This window comes from Phyllobates terribilis, unplaced genomic scaffold (genome assembly GCF_046119375.1).
Source record: "Phyllobates terribilis strain yellow unplaced genomic scaffold, ASM4611937v1 Scaffold_4__5_contigs__length_816908805, whole genome shotgun sequence".
Taxonomy (NCBI): domain Eukaryota; kingdom Metazoa; phylum Chordata; class Amphibia; order Anura; family Dendrobatidae; genus Phyllobates; species Phyllobates terribilis.
This window is the reverse complement of record NW_027362764.1, coordinates 642,137,061-642,156,537: the sequence shown is the minus strand read 5'-3', so window position 1 is coordinate 642,156,537 and position 19,477 is coordinate 642,137,061. Positions and strand designations below refer to the sequence as shown.

Genomic DNA, 19,477 nt, shown 5'->3' with positions numbered 1-19,477 from the left:
GCCGGCAAGCCAGGACAAAGACACCGGGGGCCATCAGAAGGTAAATATAATATTTATTTTTTAATTTATTCTTTTTGTTGTTTTTTTTTTTTTTTTTTTTTTTAACAGGTACCCGGGTCCGGAGGAGAGTCTCCTCTTCTCCAAACCCGGGTACCATCCGTACATTGAAACGCATGATATCCGCATGTGCACATGTAGTGATGCGGATTCCATGTGTTGCAATGCAAGTCAATGGCGGCGAAAACGCTGTGCTTCCGCAAAATAATTGGTAGCGCTGCGGATTTTTCCGCAATGATAATCCGCAGCGGAAACTTCCGCAGCATGTGCACAGCACATGCGGATTATCATTGGGGAACATGGCAGGCCTTCTACCAAGCGTTTTTTAAGCGTTTCTGCAGCGGAATTGCCGTTGCGGAAACACTTAAAAAACGCATCGTGGGCACACAGCCTAAAAATTATTGGAAAGAACAGCAACTAAAAAAATATTGTGTTTACAATGGGTTAAGAAACAGACCAGAGAAACTAGTGTAAAACTTGTCACAAAGTAAACACAAGTGTGGACCTTGCCTGTTAGTAGTAAAGAGCAATGAAACATTTACCTGTTAACGCATCAGGAGGAGCATGAAAATGGTATTTTCTCTGACCTATTGTTCAGTAATCTGTTATATACCTGTAAAGAAAAAAAAAGTCACTAAATAAAAGTTTCTAAATTTATGTTATTGCTACATGGAATTAAGCTATCAAAAACAAAAATCCTTGTACCAATAACCACTCAGAACCAGGTATGTGAATAAGTCATAAGATCTCTAAACATCTACGGTGTTTTTTATTTATCCAATCACCGGTGTAGCAAGATACAAGAAATAATCAGTATCCATATGAAAAGGAATCTGTCAGCAGGTTTTTGCTATGTAACATGAGAGCAGCATGCTGTAGGGCAGATACCCTGATTCCAGCGATGTATTACTTACTAGGCTGAGTGTTGTTGTTTCAATAAAATCAGTGTTTTATCAGCAGGAAATTGTTACTACAGGACTAGGTGTCTGGTTCCTCCTAGTCCTCCTGCTTTGTGTAACTCCGCACCCACCAATTAGCAGCTGTCAATGTACACAAAAGCTGTCAATCAGTGGTGTGGGCGGGTTATACAGGGCTCAGCATTCAGAGTGCTGCTAGATCTGTAGAAGAGAAAACAATGATTGTATCAAATTGACAGCATGCAGCATATATCACTGGAATCAGGGTCTCTGTCCCAACATGCTGCTTTCATCCCAAAAACCTGTTGACAGATTCCAGTTTTGCATCCGTCTCCACATTCCTCTCCCTTGATTGACAGCTCTGACTTTATAGGCGCCAGAGAAGGGCGGAGACACGTGACAAATAGATGAGAAGATGCACTTAACATTTTGCCATTGGTGCACCGTGCGCAAGTGCTTGGTTTGAACAGTAATTTTGTGCCGGCTACCTCCCTTTAACGAGGTCTTAAACACTGGTATATCAGTATACGTTGTATAATAATGTATGCATGTTTGCTCAAAGGAAAGGTGGTGTGAGAGAATAACAAAACAGTGAAGATCCTATAACAAAACAAAAAAACGGCAGAAGAATAAGAAGCCCCTGCACCATGTAAACGGGACACTTAGCCACCAAATGGGCAAACACGGATTTGCTTGCTGATCGCGTCATATGCAGATCAGCCTAAAAAGAAAATCACTGATCAGCAAACCATTCCTTCATCTACACCGGGATGTGCTAGCAACAATATCTAAACTTTATTAGAATGAACGATTGTCATCTTACAGTTTGTACATGAAGATGATTGTTGCATGGAAAATGAAGTGCAATGTGCGTCGAACATGGTATATTGTCTATCGGCGTTCGTTTTGGGCAGAAAATTTTGTAAAAAGATCGACACTGTAGAGTCTGAATTTCATTCATAACACATTCATCATTTACGTGTTTTGGGTTTTTTCATCTCAAATTGTTCATTGACATCATTTACATGTTATACAAAAACAGATCTGAATTAGAATCACTCCAGGGGAAAATTAGGTACATTTGCAAAAGAAAAAAAAAAAAAAAAAAAAATGCGACTTTTTAAAATGTAGCAACTAATAAATCAACAAAAACATGTGGAAACTCCAAAACCGTTCACAATGACAAAACAAACAAACAACAGGTAAACCAATAAAATAAAACTATTAAAACATTAAACAGACTTTAAAAAAAAGTTGTAAATTAAAAGAAGAATAAAGTGCAAATGAAAAATATGTGAAAAACTCCAAAAAGTAGCCAAAAAAACCCAACACGTGCAATAATGCATCGTACCTAGTGCCTGTATTCTGCTGTCAGTACCTGGGAGATAAGGCCGAGAACTTCAACTTTCTAACTAATCTATGCATCACTCCTGTTTGCAACATTAACTTATCAAATTTAGTAATGGGACTAGATAATTAAAAACAGGTTAACCCTCCCCTCCCTGAAGACTCAAGCGCTTCCCACAATCTGACATTACAGACGTATCCTACTCAAATACTAAAAGGGTAAGAGCAGAATGCAAGGCAGACCGCCAAGCCAAAACTATGCTCTCCATAGAGGAAAGCGCCGCCTAATTCTATGTCATTGTGGCGGAGGTTTGGCCAACACCTTGTGGACTCGACCTACAGGTCTTCGGTGGGAGAACACCTTTAGCCTTACGGTGATTGCTTAATGTTCTTTCCATTATAATTACTCGGTATAACCCCAACAAGTGAATCTAATACACAAAGCAGTCAGTAAATTATATTATCATCACAGACCTATAATAAAGATCTATATATAGCTCGAACTGCTAATTGTTTGTTGCTGACAAAGGGTTAATTATGTCACTTGGCCGCACAATCTATTCTTACAATCTGCAATATTCCCGTAATATATTGACCTTGGAACTAGATTCACTGCAACTCTCAAAAGTTGAATTATTTGCCTTGCTCTGATTAATGATTAATTAATGTCTTCAGCTCTTACTGGCTAATGCGAGCTCTAAGGCTTTGGGAGAGATAAAACCTCTTTCACTAATTAGCCCTGAAACCCAATTAAAAGATCCATTGTAGAGACGACTTGGAGCAATTTCAGAATTTGTTTAGTTTACTGTACAAGGTACTTAAGGGTTTCATGTCCATACTGGGCCCTATCGTTCCTCCGTCCATGTGATATTTCAGCATTTGGGACTGAAGAAGCCGTCTGTTTAACAGCAAGTCCAGTCACACATAGATGTATTACAACAGAGCTAGCCGGCCGGCAAGCCTCAACCTCCGACTCTCAAGCCACTGTCTTCTAACAAATCCATTACAGAGTCTCTAAGCCAGAAGCATTTGGCTCAGAGCCTCTACAATTAGTCACTAGCAATTACCAGCGCTCTCGTCTTCTGCACAATCTTCATTTAATTTACATTTCAAGAGACTTCTCATCAACATATAAATAACCTTCATTTTATTCCCCGATTTTCCTCTGAAATCTTTACCATATGTTTAGGGTGCTCCGAAATCTGCTCTCCTAATTTTCACTCAGGTTATTGCAGTTTTGCTCTCATGTCTGCTCATAATTTGATGAAAAGAACAAAAAACTTGATCAGGGAAACAGGGAACCTGCCAGGACGACTTTACTACTGAAACTAGCAGCATGGCCCTATCGGTCGTGGTACAAAAACATAGAGGATAAAGGTTTTGTAGTAATCCGATGTGTCACCATTGAGAAATCAAGCTTTAGAGTCTCAAGCAAATTTGCCTGGAAGTACCGTTCACCAGTATGAGCATATTACACTGGTCACATCATGGAATAGTGGCTGTAGAGCTCAGTAAAACATTCTTCATCTTATAAAATTTTTCTCTCTGTTGCAGATATAGTCCAAGTGAGCGTTACCAGATTTGTCTCTGGGGGGGGGTGTACTGATTCACCTGCAAGATGCTGACCAATCATAAGCAGGCAGCAACACATAGGGCAAAAAAAGAACACGCCCCCACAGTAGCTTAGAGCAGGTTTCTCCGAGTGAGACATGTCGGTCTGATCTCCTCACTGAGCGCAATGCAGATGTGTGTGATTACTAAGTGCTGGGATCAGAGCAGAGAGGAGTTTGATTACATAAACCTTTCATGTCACCTCGGCCAGTTTGTGAGTAAGGGGATACAGCAGAGTTGACGGAACTGTGAGAGGATAGCTGCAAAAGTGTTTGTAAAAAGACAAAGCTCAGCTCTGCTGTACTGCCCCTCCACCCACAAGGACTGTGGTGGCATGAAAGTTGAAAGGTGTCAAATCAAACTCATGTCTGTTCCTGGTACTTTGTAATCACACACAGCTCGGGATTGAGAAGAGCAGACTCTGTTATTACATGTCTCACACAAGAGTAACCTGCTCTGAACTATTGTGGGGGCGTGACTTTTTTCCCCCAGTATGCTGCTGCTGCCTGTTCATGATTGGTCAACATCATACAAGAGAAGCAGACTCCCCCAGAGAATAATTTCTGGTAAAGCCTTGTTAATCTCATCATAAAATATAACCTAAAATTTTACAAGTTAATATCTCCACAATGGAGGGGAGAAATTAAAAAATAAAAACTAGGTTTTATTCAGCTCTGAAGCCACTATTCCATGATATGGCCAGTTGAACATGTTATAACTGATGAACGGTCCTCTTTATACTCGATTTCTCAGCACCAGCACAACAGATTATGGAATGACCGGTATCATTTTCATTGCTGTACAACAACCTATAACAGTCATACCACTAGTTTCAGTTGTGAAATTGTCCTGACAGATTACTTTAAAGAATAAAAATGGTGGAACAGAACCTCAAGTCTTGAAGCTAGAAGCAGGTTCACATCTGGTGGAAAAAAACGCTCGCATGAAGCACTTACAACATAGTCCATGAAGAAGGCAGCACTCCAAATAACTGCAAACTAGATGTAGTACTGATGTTCTTAGGATGCAACATTGTGGCTGTAATTCAGCCTCAAGCAAATATGGCTCCTTTTACATCATGGTATCAGTCCAATATTCTATGAACGCTGAACTGCTTAATGTACCTCCATAAAGTACTGAATGATGCAAGTTAACAGGAAACAATTGTGCCCCCGCTGTTGTCTGGAGGATTATATGTGTTCCTAAAATCAAATCTGTCAGAGAAACGGGTTAATTTTCTTCTATTTTCAGCACACAGAGGATAAGGGGCAGTGGTTAAGGAATTGTCCCAAAAACATTTAACAACTATTCACCGAGCAATGGGGAGAGGCTCTTTTTGCAGCCAAGTACCTTATAAGCCAGACACATATAAGAACAAGGGGGGTACCTCAACTCCTGAGACACACAGCATATAGAATATTTATTTATGCATGTGCCACCTTTACCAAAATTACCCCTTCTTTAACATATCACCTTAGACAACATTTTGAAACCCTTCACTTGTAAGTGCCGTAGAATGATGAACACAAGTGTCTGTCAGACAAGTTTCCTGTTCGATCAAGTTCACTTGGAATTTCGTCCTTTCTACAACAGCGGAGGAAGCGCTCTACACAAAACTGCACAAAAAGTAATGTTCACAGCAATTTCACATGGTTACCATTTACCAATTGTATCTGAACTTGTAACCTCGCGCGGCTTCCTTATAGGATAACCAATGAAACAATGCACTTCCTATCCAACCCAAAGTGACATCACTCACTACAGAGTAATTAATGGGAAAGTCTCAGGCCCAGCTGGCAGGAAGCACTACAAGCCGCAAGTATAATGCGATACCAGGCAGGCACAGATAAGCTGGAGCGCTCAGCAGTGAGGTACGCCGAGCACAAAGAAGGAAAGAAGCACATACACAGAGGAAAGTCACCCAAAAATATAGGCGGTGTGGGCGAAGGATCGGAGGACCAGACGCTTCCCCAGGGAATGTCAGGGAAAAAGGGATCAGGCATGTTGTATTTCAACATGCCCAATCCCTTGTCCCCAAAAAGATAAACCACCACAATTCTGGCTAATAGAGAGGGATCTTGAGTATAGTCTTTTTTCAAGTCCAATGCCCTAATGGGAAGCAATTATTATACCCACTTCTATCTCTGGTGAGTTTTTCCATTCCCAAACCAAATAAAATGTAATTTTCTTGAAATTAGCATAGCCGTCCGAGAACTATTCAATAACAGATAGCATGTAATGGCCATGGCTAGTGGAAAACAATAAGCAACAGAAAAGGACAGTGTGCAAGGCTAAAGAGGATTTACCCAAGTAATATTTTTACACGAGGCATTTATTAGCCCAGTAAACCAGCGTGTGACCAGGAGACGCCTTACATGACCCGAGCTTCATGTTCTGTCCCTGCTCGCTTACTTTCTACTACTTATTACTTTTCACGTTTCAGTAACAAGAGGAACATTAGGAGGTCGCTCAATCTCCATCACAAACATTTTATAACCCCAAGTACAAGAAATATTCGGCCCATACACAAAAAGAAAAATAAATAAGGCAGCACAAGCATTAATTATTCCAAGACATGCAGGTTCAATGGCTCAGATTTCTCTAAATGGCAAAAAATACCTATAGTCCCAAAAAGTTTTGACCAGCATCCATTTAAGATAAAGGTGCAAAAAAATGATTCTTTATTGGACCAACAGAATAAAAAAAATAGTCTTCAATATAGAAATGCATCTATTAAAGTAATTAAAAGTATTAAAAAAAAATACAAAAAACCCCCACTATGAGTGGATAACCGCGTCCTCACCATTCATCTGCGCCTGAAGAGCATTACTGAGTTGTGAGGTCAGAGCCACCAAGATAACGAGCTGCTCGGGAGCGCCGCTCATGTCTGCAGTCCAGCGCATAGGTAGAGAGGCAACGCACCGGCCCATCATATGCAAGAAAGCATATACATACATTATATTGCACTACTGATATCCAAACAGAGTGTGGATAAAGCGCTAAAAGAATGCTTTATTAGCGATGTCTACAAATCAATTAGTCCCATATAAAAAAGAGCATACAAAATAAATAAAATGCAAGTAACTATACATACAAAAAATATAATTATTTTGTTTCAGCACGGGGCTAAAAAAAGGTCTCCATCGCCAATGTCATATGAGCTGGGAACAATAATTTATATATTAAAGTTATAATTAAATAATAAATGAGAAATACAAGCAGGCCAATAAGCAGAAAAAAAGGACATTTATGTCTTAAAATTGCAAGAAGTGGCCATACTAACAGCTAAGTGCGCTCCATAAAATAGCAAAACGTACAGCTAAAGATACACTGAGCAGACAATACATACTGCTAAAAGCAAAACGAGCAAATACCCTGTAATAAGTAAATGAATAGTGCATGTAAATAACAGCACTTATTTAACAGTGTTTCGAGAGAAAAAAACAACATAAAAGCCATCCCACCAGGACAAGGTGTACCACCATCGGGACAGTACCTTGTAGTTCACCTCACTGAAAGTAGATAAGGGCAGAGGAAGAGCTGGGTGCCGGCTGATCATACGCCTCCCGTGGAAAGCTATAGACACTCCACAGCCTAAACATATGAACAGCAAGTTCCATTAAGAAAGAATAGGAAAATACTTTTGATCATTTTTGAGAGCGCTTTTTCGGAGGTCTTTAGGAGCAAAGCTGTTCAAAAAATGCAGAATAAAGTTGCAGTTGGAACATGGCCATAGTGTGGCATCTGTTTTTCTCAAAAGCAAGAAGAAAAAAAAACCACAAGCTTCTTCCTGCCTGTTACACAGCAAAAAATGAACTTCACTTTGATGGCATCAAAGTGCTATCCCGTTATTTGATGGACAAATTCCCGCAAACTGGATCAAAAACAGACATGTCTTCATTATTTTTGCAGACAATCAATCCACAAAAAGAATGGACATGTGATTGCCTATAATGGGTACATGATCCAGCCATTGGAAACACAGACAGAACTCATTCATGAAATCCCAAGGAGTCAGGCCTAAATTAGTAAGGCTCAGTCTACACTATACAGGAACAGAATATACAAAGGAAATGGAGCTGTCACAAGACGGACACAGGCAAGAGCAGGCAGACTCCAATAATTATGGGATCCATTAGGTGTCTGATATTTTTACATGCTGCAATTTTTTTTTCTTCTGTGGAAAATGACAGAACCTGAGACAGTGCCGCCTAACAGACGTTAAACACAAGTGTGAACCTAGCCTTATACCACATATGCGTTCATTCACATTTTTCATTGCGTTATACATCTCACATCCATGAGAGATAGCAATTAGTTCCAGAGTACAGCAATAGTGCCATGGGACTGCCACGTAGCAGATTTGGGAAGAGAAGGAGTCGTAGGCCACGGCCCCACTATCAGTATTTGGTCAGTATCTGGTCAGTATTTTTTCTCAGGAGACAAAACCAGGTGAGGAACAATCAGAGAAAAGGTATAATAGAAACAAGTCACCAATTCTGTATTTATCACCCACTCCTGAGAAAAAATACTGACCGAATACTGATAGTGGGGCCGTGGGCTAAATCAGCTGGTTGCAAGCCACAAAATGCAATGTCCATGCAAACCAACCTCTTCATGGGCTGAGATCTGATGGGGGAAGGAGGTCTCAACTTTGTACACCAAGCTTAAAAGTTATTTTTCAAAAAAAATAAATAAGATTTATTGATTATATATTACCCCAAATGGAAAGGAGCTTTTCCCCTCTGTGGTGCCGTTATTCTCCCCTGGGAAGCACTGCGTCTGGTGAGGGCGCCTCCTTACATTCAGAAGGAGATTACTTCTTAGCCAAGAAACTTCTCATTCCATGACCAGGTGAAGCACAAAACTTTCAACAGTTTTCCCAACTCATCTGTAAGAACTGCCCAATGTAATCGTCTGTGTACAACAATCCTTCCTGACAAACCTGCAAACAATCCTAATAGGATAATCTCTCACCTGTCACTTCAAGATTGGAAACTTCCGGTCCCAATTCTGGGAGTCAATTGTGCTGAAAGGAGAAAAATAAGCAAAAATGGGCACTCCAAAGCCCGGCCTTCCCAACTGCATGATAGATGTCTCAGAAATACTTCGTAGCTGCAAATAAAGCGCTAATCTACGAAGAGTGAGCAATTCACAGAAAGAAGGAACTTTCCTTAATAAAGTTATTTTCCAGGGCAACAGTAAATATAAAGCAACGAGATCAGGAATTATCAACCCCAGACATGAAAACACAAAAATGACCAGCCAAATCATTTGTAGCAGTCAAGTGAGTAAGAAAATACAAAGGAAAAGGATAAAAGCAAGGAAAGCTAAAGATTTTTCTGGATCTTTAAAATCATTTGACAGTGGGTGTCCGACTCTCCGCACCCCCGACGCGCACCTGTGAAGGGGTTGTGGTGAAGAGTAGAGATGAGCGAACCCGAACTCCAAACACGGACTTCTCACGGAAGACTGTTTTAGTGTTTGGAGTTCCAGGAGAACTACGGGGAGGAGAGTGAGTTTTTCCAGCTGTAAAGTTCGGGTCACCACTGATTTCTATGGGGTGTTGGTTCAGGTTCAAGTTCGGGTACAGTTCTAATAGGGTGGACTACAGGATCTAAAAGGACGAGATACTAAATGATCCATTATTCCAATAAAACACTACATATTAAAAATTAAAATCTTGCAATCAAATTGGCCACTGGAGCTTTTTTTTTAAACTCTGTTTCAGGAAATACACACATACATCTATTGATTTAAAGCCAGGACTGTGGAGTCGGTGCCCATTTTGGTGGAGTCGGTATAAAATTGACCAACTCTGACTCCTAAAATATATAATAAATTGGGTACAGTAGTTCAATGCAATTTGTGCTGAATATTTTTTCATAATAATTTGGGAAAGTTATGAAATGTCCTATAAATGTCTGTCCTATTCCTGATCTAAGGGTCTAGACTTTTATCTGAGATGAATCTGTGCTGCAGTAAATTTATCACTTAAACATGAGCCATGTATGAGGGAGTCAGAGACATGGAAATTGAGTCGTCGGAGGTTTGGCTTACAGACTCCACAACCCTGTTTAAAGCATCTAATGCGCATGTGCAAATGTCATTGTTAAGGGAGAGGGAGCAGAGTCAGCTGTTGCTGTGACATCTCTTGCTGTGATTGGTGGATCCTGTGTGTACAGAGGTGATACCAGTCATTGTAATCCTGCCTCTGATGATAAGGAGACTGTTGTAAACTCTTTCTGAAAGGATGAGAAGTATGAGGCAAAAAAGCCCCAGTAGTTAGTGTGAATATTGCAAGATTATTAATTTTGTTTTAAAGAAAATGGTAATATTTAGAATAATATGAGTCATTGTCAGTTTAAAAAAAAAAACAAACAGATTATTTTCTTACAATAGACACCCTTTAAAAGGGACTGTAAGCACAGAATGACTGTTCAAACTAAGTCCCGCTGCTCCATGGCTGCGCCAGTCTTTTATATCTCCACCCTTCCTCCTTATCTGATTGACAGTTCTGGCTTCATAGAGTCAAAGAATGGTGGAGATAGGTGGAAATTTAGCCGGTGGGAAGGTGTATATAAATGATTGGCTCCGCTATGGAGCACTGAGTGCCTGCACTTGATTTCAACAGTCATTCTGTGCTGACAGTCCCTTTAAAGAACCGGAGAATGATTTTAATGTTGTGTAATAAGAACATTTATAGACATTTTGTCACCTTTTATGCAAAAAAAAAAAAAAAAAAAAGTGACAATATGTCTTATGTGAATATACCCTACCAACGACATGATAACATGGAGCAGAAGAGAACTACACTCTTAATTGTTTTTATCTATGGCTTTTTGTATAACTAACAAAGAATACATTGAGGCAATTCTACAGTGGAAACTTAGGGTGGATTTACACTAGGGGACATGTAGCAATATTACACTGCTGCCAAAGCCTGTTTAAAAAGGCCGACAGAACTTTCAATGTGCACAGAACAATCAATAATAGATCGTTCTGTGAGCAGTGTCTGTCATTGTTCTCGGCAGCACGTCCCACGTTGCTGCGGAATACGTTGGCGCTATAGAAATAAAATTATTATTATTTACACGTTGCGTTTTTTGCCATGAAAAACGCAGCATTTTACTGTCCCAGCAAAGTGAATGCGATTTCTCAAATATCATGCACTTGCAGCTTATTTCTTCCTTATAGATAGATTTGAAGCAGTTATATATCTGCAGCATGTCTATCCATTCAGCGATGGTTCACCCATTCTAATGAATGGGAAAAAAACGCATCAAAAACATGGATTATATATGCAGCGTTTTTCCTGCCAAGGGACATGTGTAGATGCAGAATTGTCTGCAGCAAATACTTTACATGTGCACATACCCTTATACTAGACAGTCCTAAAATGTGCCACATTTAGCAAACAGCATGAACCATAAATTTAGGAAAAAGCTGAGGAACAAAAAGCGCAATAGGGTCTTGTTCGGCGATAAAGGACAATAAGGTGCAGGGAATTGCTCACCTGGTAAAGTTGTGTATCACACAACAAGGATCAAGCTTATACATGTCAGCTGCTGCAGTCCCACGGGTTAAATGCCTATTGAAATGCCAGAAGCGAAACAATAGGGAGTCTCGTCTGCGCTTTGAATGGAGATCCGAAAGAACGGTCCGGGATACAACGTAGTCTTGATGCGGTTTTATTACCAATGCGCTTCTAAGTTTTCAGACGTTTTCATCAGGATTAAACCACATACAAGGCTATCCCTTTGTATGTGGTTATACCCTGATGAGGAAGTCTGAAGACTTCCAAACGCATTGATAATAAAACCGCATCAAGACTACGTTGTATCCCGGACCGTTCTTTCGGATCTCCATCAGCAGCGCAGACGATCTTCCTCTTGTTTCTCTTCTGGTAGTAAGATAGATCTGACAGATCTCCTCTTTAGTCCAATGGTGTATGTGGCAGGGCTGATCTAGGCCAATTATTCAGCAGCTGACAAGGGTACGAACGCTGATGGGTACAGAATCATCACTAATATGACGTAAGTGTCCCTATACAGCACCATGTCATCGGCAGCACATCCTCTGCTTACAGGGGCGATGTGCTGCCAACAAGGATCTAATCACCAAGGAATGAGCATTTCAGGTCATAGTCAAACACTTGTTCACCAAATACAAGCCATCTAAATGCACCTTACCCTTACACCACCTACAGTTGGCACAAAGAACTGGAAAGAGCACAAACTCCCAGTATCAGACTGATGTCACTTGCTGTCCCCTGTGCAGAGTATGAAGATATCCATGTATAGCACTACTACCTATGATAGTCTATGGGGCTCTTCACATGTCCAATTTTTTTTCTTGGATAGAGTGGTCAGTTTATAAAAGCAGAGACATGTCCGATTGTGATCCATGGGTTGGATCAAAATCAGCAATGCAAGTCAATGGGTCAGCGAAGAAAAAAATAAAATAACATATTTTTGTCTGATGACATCCAAGTGTGATCCAATATTCTCAAACTGTCAGAAAGGAGAAGGTAGAGAAACTTTTTTTTCTCCAACTATGAGAAAAACTGATGACACTTGGACCACACTCGGATCAAAATAATAGGTTAGTTTTTCTAGTACATGGAAAATACTGATGTCTGAACGAGCCCTAAGGCATCTACTATTACCCTGCCCCAAGTTTACTAGCTCCACAGTAAGATCTAAGTATTTCAGAATATATATTCCTCCGGGGACAACAATTCTGCAAAGTCCTCCTCCACACTATTAGTAATGTCCTGTCTCACAGAAGAAACCCACATTACTGTAGAAATTCCTAATAGAACCATTTCCCGGTGTCAGGCTCATAGTCAGCGCCACGCTAAACCTACTCTACTACATTTACCAAGAACCGAGTCATATCTGAGAAAAATCAGTTCAACAGTATGTCCTACAGTTATTGGAAAACACAAAGATCACTATTAGAAAACTTCTGAGTGTTATCACTGAAGGGATCTTGAGTGTTAAAACTGCAGAAAAAGGAAGAAAAGAAAAAGAAGTATGATTATCAGAAGAAAACTGAAGATGAAAATCACTTCTGTTCCTGCAAACTTGGTGAAAAGAAACAAACTACAGTGGAGGATAAAAGTATATATGATTTTCTGTACATGTGGCAGTACATGTGCAAGTCATCACAGACTTCCTTTTAAAAGTCATCACACACTAATTGATCAGGATCAGGCACAGGAAGCGAGTGATTACCAAGCACAAGACACCATTCAAGAATCCAGAATCAGGTGAGGGCCGGAGCGTGCACATCCCTACAGTGTTAGTGTCATCTATGAATAAGCTTCAATAAATAATAATAATAATAATAATAATATAGATTATCGGCGCTGAAAATATATGAGAAAATAATTTTGAGATGTAATCCAGAAAAAGACTTTTACAATGATTACCAAGCCAGATGTCCGATTAAGGCTACACATGACCAGATTAAGGCTCTGTTTACACTGAGGGTTCTTTTATGGCATTTTGAAGCATATCCAGATGAATTGGAGTGGATTGTCAATTAGATCAGCATCAAAATTCACATAAAAACTCTGTGATCATACGTACCCTAAGGGCTCTTTCACACGTCAGTATCTCCGGTACGAGTGGTGACAGTTTCCACACGTACTGGAGACACTGACACACGCTGACCCATTCAAATCTATGGGTCTGCGCACATCTCAGTGTGTTTCCACAGACTGTGTGTCAGTGTGCTCCACACAGAGACAAGTCCAGTTTTTTGCAGATACATGGTCCTCAAAACGTACCACACGGATGGCATCCGTGTGTCATCCGTGTGACACATACCGGCGCCTGGGAATCCTGCCATCAGCACCAGCAGGGACAATGATGAGAGTAGTGGTAGCCCTCTACCGCAGTGTCCCCACCTGTACAAATAAAATAATAAAATCCATGTACTCACCTCTCCTAGGTGTCCCCCACTGTAATCCATGCGACCGCTGAAGCCGGGGAGAATGAGCAGCTCCGGAGCTGCAGCTCAGTGAGTGACAGGACCCCGCTCCCGAGCTGCAGCTTTGGAGCTGCTCATTCTCCCCGACTCCTCGGCAGCAGCGGTTGCATGGATTACAGCGGGGGACACCTAGAAGAGGTGAGTACATGGATTTTATTCTTATATTTACAGGTGAGGACACTGTGGGAGCAGACACTACTACTCTCATCATTGTCTCTGCTGGTGCTGATCGCACTGCCGGCAGGGAACCATGATGAGGGCAGTGTTCAGCACCCGGCGCTTGGGAACAGCGCTAACTGTAGTGCTGATTCCCAGGCGCCGGTTTGTATGATCCTGATGCGGCACACGGTTGCCACACGTGTGACACACTCGGACACACGGGACACATATCTCCGGTACCGGAGATATGCGGACGTGTGAAACCGGCCTAAGGGTATGTGCACATGATATATTTTTCAGTGAAGTCTGCTCCAAGACCCGCACTAAAAAGTGCCCAGACACCGTTAGAAATACATATGCTCGTTCTTTCGATGTAGAAACGACTTGCTGATCATAAATTCAGACTTTTAACCACTTCAGGTTTCCAAAGATGCCAAGTGGCTACAAGAAGGGACCAGACTATTCTTCAGGTGCCATCTGCTCTGTACTGTACAATACAAGTCCATGAGAAGCCTAAGCATCTTTTTAAGTATTTTTCCTTGAAAAACCACTAGCAGTTTCTTTTATGCTAAATGGAGTTGTTTTTTTTAAAAAAAGTCTAGGAAAAGAGTATAAAAAAAAACAAAAAAACGCTGGCAGTCAAAAATGTTAGAAAGTGTTCAGTTGATGACGAACAAAAAAAAACATTAAAAAAAAAATGACACTTCAAGAAATGCCAACTTTATTCCCCATGAAGGGTCTTTTTTATGGGTTTTGCTCTTGAAAAACTTTGTCTTTTCCAGGAAGGTGAACTTGCATTGTGTGCACAGAGCCCAAGAGGGATTTCTAGGATTACATTTCTTTATTCTTATATGCTTTCTCTAGGTAAAAACAAAACGGCATAACTCACCCACAACTGAACCAGCAATACCTATCCATCCCGGCCTCTGGTCTTTATCGACAGGCTGCAGCAGTCACATCACAAAATTACAGCGCGCATGGCCACTGCAGTCAATCACAGTGTTCGGCCCAGTGACTGGTTGCAGCGGTCACATGTGATGTAATTTGTGACGTCACCACTGCATCTTGTCAACAAAGACTAAGGGTAGTGACAGAGAAGCGGCGCTGGAGCAGTATTGGGTAAGACTAATTTCATTATTTTCATCTAGAGCAAGTGCATAAAAAATGCTAAACCTGGAAAACCCCTTAAAGCGAAGCTCCAATTTGCATACACTGACAGAGGCGCTGACCACGTCTGATGAACGCTCCTGGATTAGCCACAACATTGGCATCTGCTGTCTCCTACATATGGAGCCTCCATAGTCAGGATTTTCTCTGACAGAGCTCGGACAGCGTCCCAACCACCAACACTTATTCATTCCTTCAGAATTGGTCTGCTGGTACTTGTAGTCCCAGGGGCCAGATCTGAAATATTCAGAGCTGAGGAATAAAACTCCGGGGGCATCGCACTGTACATGATGTTAGCTGGTGGCCCTTTCTGTGACATCTGATATACTGTACAGTTCATGTAGAAGGCAGGAAACGGCATTGTACTATATGTCTGCACTACTGTCCCTGCAGCTAGAATCCAAGTAAGGCTATGTGCACACATTGAATATTTGGATGCAGAAATTTCTGCACCATTTCTCCATCTCTTGGCAGGAAAAAACACAGCGGCAAAAAACGTGCATCTTTGCATGCATTTTTGAACAGCAATGAATGCTATAGAGATAGATACAGACACATAATTGCACACGTCCCCAACATATAATAAAATTGCACCATGTGGAGCTTATTGGACAGTTTTTTAGGATTAAATAAATGAATAAATGAATGAATGAATGAATGAATGAATGAATGAAAGAAAGAAAAGAATGAATGAAAAGAATGACGTGGGGCCTCCCCTCCCATTTTTGGTAACCAGCAAAGGTAAAGCAGACAGCTGTGAGCTGATATTATCAGGCTGGGAAGGTCCATGGATATTGGTCCCTTCCCAGCCGCCCCAGAAGTGGCACATCACACTAGATGCTCCAGTCTTGGCACTTCCCGATTGCTCAGGTGCACTGGCATTAGTAACGTCACTGCTCTTCAGACGTTCCTGGTCACTCTGCGCTCTGGATTACGTCGAATTCGGTGGACTACGTCAGACCTTTTTAATAAATTGGTGAAGGTGGTATAGTGTCGCAGAGTGTGTGTGTATTTTTTTTTTTCTTACTTGTCTAATAATGGGGATTGGGGGCTAATATTGCAGACTGCACACAAATGACAAGTGAGAAAAAAAAAAAACACTTATGGATGAAATATTTTAACGATTTTTTATACAGTCATGTGAATCTACCCTTATAATGAGATTTCTGCAAAAATAGTGAAAGGTACAGAACAGGAAGTATCAGCCTACTAAGAGGCTCAGTGGCCAGAGTAAGAATTGTACATTTACATTTCTCCGATTACCTACTTATATATTTAGAGTAAAAAAAAAAAAAAAAAAAAAAAGCTATTGATTTAAACAATAGGCAATTTTATGATTACACATTCATTCCCTTTAATGCAAACCTTCTGACTTTCCACAACCAGTCAGCAATATGACTGTGAATAAATAAAAATAATTCAATTTTCAGGAATTATATGATCTGATGGAGGCACGATGACAGCCAGCACACGGTATATAGATCAGGCTGTAACATCTGCATTCCACCGCAAAGTACCGCTATCATGTTACACAGCTACAGACCATGTCCTGCAGGTATGTAACCTGCATACAGTAGCCCTTGGCCTAGGACAGCACAGTATAATACCGCACACTGATCCTGAGTGTAATCAGGAGACTACGTAGTGCCGCACCGGCATGGCCAGGGAAGCTAATGCAGCACTAAGCGCCTGTGTCCCTTCGCTGACCCTTGATCTATTCTTCAATAATGTCCTGATGTCCACACATCAATTCAATTTAGCCAATAAATGTTTGGCTTATTGGAGTACAAATCGCCTTCATTTGAGCTGGTATGGTTTTGCTTTGCACATCAGCAGGAGAGGAAATGCCGTCATCGCTCTTAAAGCAGAAATACAGTAGAAAGCGGTATTATATAATCTATAAAACAAAGATTTATTTTTTAGTTAAATAAGTCTAAAAACTAAGCTTTGGCACAAACGCAAAAAAAAAACCTGTAGGGGACAGACATTATCCTGCATGCCCTCTAACCTCAGGAAAGCCACAATGGCGGTTTCTCCTAGTGGCTGCCATGTAATGTGCGTGTCCAGGATTACAGGTAAAGCTGCTGTTTTTTAATGGCAGCTATGGTTCTGTGGTGTGACGGGGTAGGGTTTTAATATACATAGACCGAATGCCGCAATATAACAAACTTCGGGAGAACATAGAGAGGGGTCCTCGCTAAGCGCACAATGTAATTGCCAAGGTAAGGAGCAACTTTTAAGAAGAGTGAAAAAAAAATGAGACGTAGGGTTAAAAAAAAAAGGAAAAGTGAGAGCGATACATATATCCTGTAAATTTTTAACATAAAACAAAAATGACACTTGCATGTAAAACAGCAGAACAGCGGCCTGAGGAGGGAATGTTCCCGGCACGTAGCGTAGTGAACAGCCAGTGTGCGCGGCGTTACCCCGCTAATCACACCACGCACGCGCATCAAGTCCCCGCATCAACAGAACTGTATCCTCGCAAAAATAAACAGTACAAAAGGAACGCATTCACACACAAGAAAGGGAAAAATGATTCATCACTGAAGCCTCGGTCACATGTGGATTCATACTGTTAGGGCTTGTTCACACAGAGGTTTTACATGCATGTTTGTGCGGAAATAAATGCTGCACTTTCAAGTAACAAAATTAATGACATCTAAAATCTAATTCACCAGAAGCGTTGTTTGACCAGCGGCACTTTTTTTTGTTTTTTTGTTTTAAAGCCAGTGTGTCAATTTTTTCAGCATTTTTCTGCCAACTTTGAGATCTGAAATGGTTTAATACCAAAGACTAAAAAAAGCACCAAAAATGTACATAATTTACAAGGCGGCTTTCTGGACAAAGCCATTGGTTTTAATGCAGAGTGTAAAAAAACAAATAATGTGAACAAATTTTTTTTTATTTGCATCTATAGATTCTGCACCTATCTATACCCACACCTAAGTGGAGAATGGAGTCGCCGACCTGCCGATAGACGGGGCCCCTGCCACCAGGTGGGCCCCCATTTGGCATGTAATGTGCACTGTAAGGAGTTTGCCCACTCTGGACTATAGGACAAATGGCTTGGATACATAACGCTTGTCTGATCTGACCACTCACCGCTCTACAATTATTGTATGTTCACAAGGACTTTTAGGTGGAAAAATCTGACACGGTTTTCAACAGGAATAAATGTCAGAAAAACATGTATTTTTTTCAGATCCAAAGCAGTTTTTGACCTGCATTTCGGCATGGTTCTGAGTTAGTTTTCGAAGTGTTTTTCTAATGTTTTTTTTTTTTGGTACTAGTGGTTTTTGAAGTCTTCACTTGACAAATTTTTAATGGATTCTATGAGAAAGTCGCTTCTTCATGGCACATTGTTTTATACTTTTTTTTTTCACAACAGGTTTTGTATGCTTCTGTCTGGCAACCAGCACAGGCTTAAATTATGATCACACATGTTGGGTTTTTCAGCGTTTTTTGCTGCAGATTTTTATGCAAATTTTCAGCTGCGTTTTGCAGTACCAGCTAAGTATATGAGAAACCAGAATTCTCTGTTCACACATCTTGTTTGTTTTGTTTCTGTGTATTTTGTGCCTTGGTTGGGTTTTTGGAAAATAGAGCATGTCACTTCTTTCAGCATTTTTTCACCCATAGGAAGTATTGGGTGGTGAAAAAAAAAAAGCATCAAAAACACATCAAAATTTGCATTTGCAAGAAAAATACGCAACAAAATGCCCCTGAAGATAAAGTTTTGCTGCAGATTTGTGAAGTAAAAAAAAAAAAAAAAAAAAAAATGTGTGAACATAGCCTTACATTTAACCTACAAGTCCTGGATTTACATGGTAAAGACGATGCACAGAGGCAGAGTGCTCCCAGTCTCAGTCAGTAGGGCTGCACGTGTATATCGCATGGATAAACAATTCAAAAGGTTGCAAAATTCATAAAATGGCATGTAAAAGAATCAATTTCTCTAACAGCATAGATTTCAGCGATTGAAGGGGAAAACTATCTGTGAGACAGCCCAGTATGTGAGTGAATGAGGCCTTGCATGATACCGTGCGCAGTTCTGACAACAGCTCAAATCGAGGAGCAGTCTGACAAGTAGCAGCAATGGTAGGAAACACTTATCTGTATGCACCTCGACGCTGTCTGGATATCCTCTGCTTCCCGGTGTAAGCTGCTGTCAGAACCAAGCGTGATCTTATGGGAAGCTGTAAGGCTAGGTTCACACC

General features: G+C 40.7%; 1 protein-coding gene across 5 annotated transcripts in view; it reads right to left on the bottom strand.

Moving 5' to 3' along the window:
- Positions 1-19,477, bottom strand: part of NCOA2 (nuclear receptor coactivator 2) — a 161,817-nt gene that overhangs the window by 126,354 nt on the left and 15,986 nt on the right. For 4 of the 5 annotated variants that reach the window (XM_073679407.1, XM_073679412.1, XM_073679413.1 and 1 more), the window contains exon 2: positions 600-670. The exons of the other annotated variant lie outside the window; for it this stretch is intronic. The gene's annotated coding sequence lies outside the window, so the exon portion shown is untranslated. The remainder of the gene's footprint in view (positions 1-599; positions 671-19,477) is intronic. 5 annotated transcript variants of the gene reach the window in all.